Below are 6,442 nucleotides of genomic sequence, written 5' to 3'. Positions count from 1 at the left end.
TTTTACAATTTTGTGTAGTTTCAGTAAATGGGTTTCCCTCAACACTATGGGTTCTTATATTAGTAGTTATGATAGAACTTCAGGCGCTGTCATTCTGAGAGCGCAAATAATACTTATTTTAGGACTGGCATTTTTTGTTTATTTTAAACAAAATTTTTAAAATTCTCTAAAAATTATAACTTTAAATTGACAATGTTCGCCAAAATTTAAAAACACCTTTTTTCTGTATGGAGATGCTAATACAAATCCATATTATTAGTATTTTGTTTGTAACCTCTTATAACCTATACATATTTTTCTTAAGTTATAAATTTTTTTTTTTTAATTTGATTTTTTTTTAAATTGATGATTTTTCATCATATTTTGAGAGGTGTTTTACAATTTGAATCTATAAAATCAATTACGTAATTCATTCTCAAACGCGCCAAAACCAAGATTCCGGTAATGTAAAATTTGCTTTCGTATGGCAACTCTTCTATCTGTCAAACGCACGCAGCGTATAACCAAGTACAATTAAATGAACAGTGAAATATATTATAATCACGGTGCATTTTTCTTATACAGTGCTAATTGAAAATGATACAAAACGACGTAGCATTGGAATTATAGATAATATAAACACTAAATTATGTGTGTGTTAGTAAGTATTTGGTTATAAGGATAATATATCACGGATATTCTAACAAAATTACTATTGACTTTCTAGGATAAAATATTAGAAGACATACAGCAATAATTTTCCAATTAGAGATATATATATACCAACGTTAACACGTTGACTGCCGTGTCAACCACCGGTGGCCGACATCAAGGTATTCCAATTAGGCCGTGTCAACCACCGGTGACACAAATTCTGTATATACTACCAGGGCTGTGGAGTCGGAATTCGAGTCGTGGTGTTTTGGCCAGAGTAGAGTCGGATTCGTGAAAAATGAGCAACTCCGACCAACCGCTGAACCTAAAGAAGATTTTGAAAAATATCTCAATGAACAAGAGAAAATAAAACGTCCTCGTTTGAGTTCTAATATAGTAGACGAAGGAGACTATATCAAAATTTAAAAACAAATTTGACGATGCATTGAAAATGGTGGAAAAAATTGACCGAGCTTATAATTTAAATGTTAAAATGACAATATAGCGGTATCCAGAAATCGTAAATGATTCAGCGTTGATTGCTACAGCATTGCCGCCAACCCAAGTATCCATATAGCGGTTATTTTCCCCTCTTAAAATCCTCAATTCTGTTTCGAGAGCTTCTACGAATACAGATTTAATAGAAGCAATGTTGTTTTTAAGAATAAATTCAAATAAATAATTAAGAAAGTTTGATTTTGTTTAATTTTTATGCCTATAACATGAAAAATTTGAAAAAACAACCTGATAAAATTAAACTTTTTTGAGTCGGAGTCGTGTTTTTTTTAAGGACTCCACAGCCCTATGAACTACTATTAAACTTGGCCGATATATCATACTAGTGCTGCGTCGACCACTGGTGGCCGACACACAAAAAAACAATGTAATTTACCCCAAAAATATCTCAAAACAAATAAAATAATTTTATTCCGACCAATTATATTAAATTAAACCTAAAAACAATAAAATATTTTTTGGCCGTTTTACGAAAATCATATTGGCAGTCAACGTGCTAATTAAACTTATTACAATGGTATTATTAACACGTATCGTGCCATCCATAATATGGTAGTAAAAATGAAAAATCTGATATTCGTTTTAAGAAAAATTTACATTTTACCTGATATATAGTATCGTTAATTAATTTTCAAAAGCAATGAAAGATCTAATAAGATTTACTCATGGCAAATAATTAAACTACAGCTTACCAGTTAAAGAAGAGATGCCAATCAACATAATTAATCCTCTACACCGTAAATAAAAAAACGTAAAGAAAAATAACAATGGAATATACCGTAATATCTATGGTAACTTCCTTTGTTATTTTGTTTTCAGTTGTCGTTTAAATATAATTTATGGATTTAGTAGCAATAATGTGTTCAATGTTTAACTCTTGATAAATGTCTTATTATTTTTAATTATTGTTCAGAAGCAATGATAGAACAATTTGATGACCTATACGGTGACAACGTAGAATTGGTACAAAAAGAGAACCATCTCGAGTTGAAGTCACTGTCAGCAAGTATTATCTTTTTATAAAGAACATACTTCATAAGTTTGGTGTAACTGAATATCCTGAATTTGGCTGTTCTGAAAGTAAAATAATTGCAAAGAACAAAAATTAATAAAAAGCCTGTCATAGATACATATTTTACCACATCGGAACTAAAAATAACCCACTCTTATATATTTTGGCTATCGATTATTCGAGGTATACAATCACATATTTATAATTATTGTAAAATATCGTATATTAGATAACATCCAAGAAACTACACGAAATGGAACGATCAAGGTGTATTTTTTTTAAGCAATAATGGTTTTAATTTCTTTTGTTTATACAGGTGGCCCCTGACTTTCACACATAAACGGTTCCTGATTGTATTTTTAAATATTTATTTATCAATAATATATTGAAATTTAAATCCAAAATTGTTTTTTTAAATATTTATTTATCAATAATATATTGAAAATATGTAGTTATCAATGTACATAATTAAGTTAAGGAGGCGTGTTCAAGTGCTTTCAGGTGTTTTCTTTATAAACTTGTCAAGAGTTAGATGAATACCACCCTTTTTTTCTTTTCTTGGTAAAGAGATAACATAATGTGTCTTTCTCAATCACCTTATGTACTTGTATATACATTCTCCATCGGAATCACATTCTTCTAATGATAGTCAAAAATTTGTCAAGATACATGAAGGCTTCATTCATATTTTTTATTGTCAGTCTTTTCGATTTTATCAGCTTATTCTTCCTCACTTTCACTGTGTATTTCATTTAATTCTTATTGCTCAATTAAGTAATTATTTGACAGAATTGCTCAATTAAGTAATTATTTGACAGAGATACTGAGTGAGATTCAATCGACTCCAAGTTTGTCGCAGTGAGAACGCTCGTTACCGAGCGTTCCCACTGCAACGGCGTCGACACGATTTTATTGCCTTTCATGTAAATTTTTGCCTTCTGAGAAGTGATAATTATTTTTGCGTCCTCCTATTGACCAAAATTCGATTTGAATATATTTTGACCAACACTCATATTAAAAGTCGGTAGTAATATCGGTAAGGATAGTTATCATATTATAGTTATCATATTTTTAAGTCATGGTGTAATATGGAAATGCAGACAAACTATCAAGCAATATGTTCCTTCTGTATTTATTCTTCTGCTTATTTTACCCAAAGAGATAAGTTGCCTTAATTTGTATTTTGGTTCTAAAACTATAATTAGTTTAGAACTTTCATTTGGTTAGGTTTTGGTTAAGACGGAAAATGTACGTTTCACAACTGTCAAATTGAGTTTCATATGACATTTTAGAGAAGCATATTAGCGCCTAATAGCTAAACTATATTTTCGCATAGAAATATATATCTACCGGTGAAAATGTATTTGGACTATACATTGTAACATTTATACATCTCATGTAAATAAATAATGATTAGTAAGTAAATCTATACACTACATATGAAAAAGATGAAATCATATAATTTTACTAGTACCTGTCAGTTAAATTATATAACGCTTGAGAACATCTTGCACATGCCATCCAGCTTCTCAACGAGCTTGCCAAACATATGGAAGCTTTTGGCGATAGCTATGAAGAGCTGAAAAACTATTTTAGGTGTGCACCATAATGTGATTCTTAAAAAATATTTATTGCCATAATTTAATATTTTGCATGAATCTTAAATAATAATATGTATGTTAAATAGTGTATGTATACACATGTATACACACACTCTTTAACATACATATTATTACATTAAATGTTTAATAATTTATAAATTAATGTAACCAGTAATTAATGAAAATTAATTATCGTTGTTACAATAAATATTCAAAGGTTTGGAATAGTCTTTGGGTCTCAACAAAACAATACTACGCCCGTCAATATAAATTAAATATAACCTCTAGGGCAGTGGTACGCAAAATTGATATCAAATTGACACGATCATAGTATTGATAAGGGTCGCATATACGTATTGACAGGTAAGCCTAGTAGGTAAAATAAAAATGTGCCTTATTTCAAATTGAGATAAGGATTAATATCTTATTTTAAATTGAGATAAGGATTAATATCGTATACACGCCAACCAGTTTTTTCTTTGCTATGAGTTTAATAAGTTAATAGTTTTTGACAAATAAGGTTTTCCTGACCGGGAACTTCCATACTGATTAATACACCCATACCTCGCTTTACGGCCTAGATACGTTCCACGAAACTTGGCCGCTAAGCGAAAAGCCGTATAACGAATCAATTATTCTCATACAAATTCATACAAATTCAATGGGATCGGTTCCAAATTTGTTAAATATGTAACATGGTTTATCATTTAAAATGCATTTTATCTTTTTATTTCATTTAAATAAAAAATACATACATAACAAGTACATACATTTGTACATAAAATAATAACAGACTCCAAAAACCAACAATAATCCATAAACAAAAATGAAACAACTTCATGTTACATAAAATATGTGTATGAATACATACATCTTTTTTTTTAAATGGCTTTAATCTGAAGACGATGAAGAAATGGTAACCTGCAGATCACTGTCGTTCTCATTTTTCGCTGGTAAGGATGGGCCTGGCTTAAAAAAATTGTCCAACGTTGTTTGTCTTGCCTTTTGTCTCTTTCGTTCTTCAGTGATTTATAACAGCTAATGGCTGAGTTAATTCCTCGAGAAACTTTAGCGCTACGTTCGACGTCAAAATCGTTTTCAAGGAAGATGTTTATTCCTTGTTCGAAATAGGAAAAAGCTTTTGACAATTTTTTCGATGTTAGCTGTTTGGATGCAACAGGCTCTGTCTCTTCATCAAATGCCGGTTCTGCTTGCAACTGAATGAGTTCATTATATGAAAGGGGTTCCCTATCAGCTTCAAGTAGACCAAGCACATCACGTTCGTTCAAACCTTCAAAGTCGAGATCATGTGCTAGATCCAAAATGTTTTGCCTAATTTCAGGAAGGCAATTAACTTCTGCATCAGTACTTTTTACACATTCTGGCCATATTTTTTTCCAAACATGGTTCATTGTTGTTAATTTTAATTCCTTCCATGATTCACTGATGCTGTCAACAGCGTCCTTGATGCTATAGTTTTTCCAAAATGTTTTAATTGAAGATTTACCATCGGTTTCCCTTATAAGTTCTCGGAAAGTTCAGCGTAGGTAATATGCCTTAAAAGTGGCTATTGCACCCTGATCCATTGGTTAGATCAGAGCTGTTGTATTTTTCGGAAGGTACTTAATCATGACATCTTCAGATAGTTCGGATAAATTAGTAGGATGCCCTGGTGCATTATCCAAAATTAGCAAAGCCTTGTTGCTTAAGTTATTGTCTCGCAAATATTTTTTCTTTTCTGTGCAAAAGTGATTTTTGAACCAATCCTCTAAAGTAGCTTTAGTCATCCAAGCTTTCTTGTTGGATCTCCATATGACGGGTAATTGATTTTTATTTAGTCCTTTAAGAGGCCTTGGATTTTCGGACAAATATATTAAAAGTGGTTTTAGCTTAAAATCACCCGCGGCATTTGCACCAAGTAGCAAAGTTAATCGTTCTTTAGACACCTTATAACCAGGCGCAGATTTTTCGGTTTTTGAAATGTACGTGCAATTAAGCATTCGCTTCCAATAAAGCCCTGTTTCGTCTACGTTAAACACTTGTTCAGGTTTATAACCACCTCTTTCAATAATTCCCTTTAAAATGTTGGGATATTCCTTAGATGCGGCATCATCAGCGCTAGCTACTTCACCTTTCATTTTAAAATTATGCAAATTAAATCTATTTTTAATTTTTTTTAAAAATCGACATCGAAAAATAGTTTTTTGCCGTTATAGCGAAACATTTTAGGCCGTTAATCGAAAACGTGCCTTAATTGAAGAGGGCCGTTATAGCGAAAGGCCGTATAAAGAGCGGCCGTATAGCGAGGTATGGGTGTATTAGCCATTATAAATGGATCGACTTTTGCTACTAGTTCTACAAGACCAAGATAATTGGCGTTATTTAGATATCTAAATTGTAATTATACATCTTGATTGGAGGCTCCTGTTATTTAGGTCCTAGGGTACAGCTTATTTAGCTTATACGTAAATCCAGACAACATAGTGTGGTCCTTCACAATTTTTTGTCAGGCGATGCGGCCCAGAAAATTCAAAATGAGACACTCATACTGTAAAGGCTGATTGACCTGGTTTTAAAAAATCATTTTATACATGTGTTGTTTGAGATGCACAGTATTTTGAGAGTGCCACAAAAGTTGCAATAAATAATATTTGCATATTGTCATCTACTGGACGGTTGT

At 31.6% G+C, this 6,442-nt stretch overlaps 1 long non-coding RNA gene across 1 annotated transcript; it reads left to right on the top strand.

The window, feature by feature from the left end:
- The first annotated feature begins 455 nt into the window (after positions 1-455).
- Positions 456-1,326, top strand: LOC148234235 (uncharacterized). Its single transcript, XR_015810019.1, has 2 exons — positions 456-640; positions 707-1,326. It is a non-coding gene; the product is annotated as an uncharacterized LOC148234235 (long non-coding RNA).
- Positions 1,327-6,442: the final 5,116 nt, after the last annotated feature.

The sequence above is a fragment of the Plectrocnemia conspersa genome, unplaced genomic scaffold (assembly GCF_051122295.1).
Source record: "Plectrocnemia conspersa isolate PC_06_02 unplaced genomic scaffold, ASM5112229v1 ptg000006l, whole genome shotgun sequence".
NCBI lineage: Eukaryota > Metazoa > Arthropoda > Insecta > Trichoptera > Polycentropodidae > Plectrocnemia > Plectrocnemia conspersa.
The sequence above is the reverse complement of the archived record's forward strand: the minus strand, read 5'-3'. Positions and strand labels throughout refer to the sequence as shown.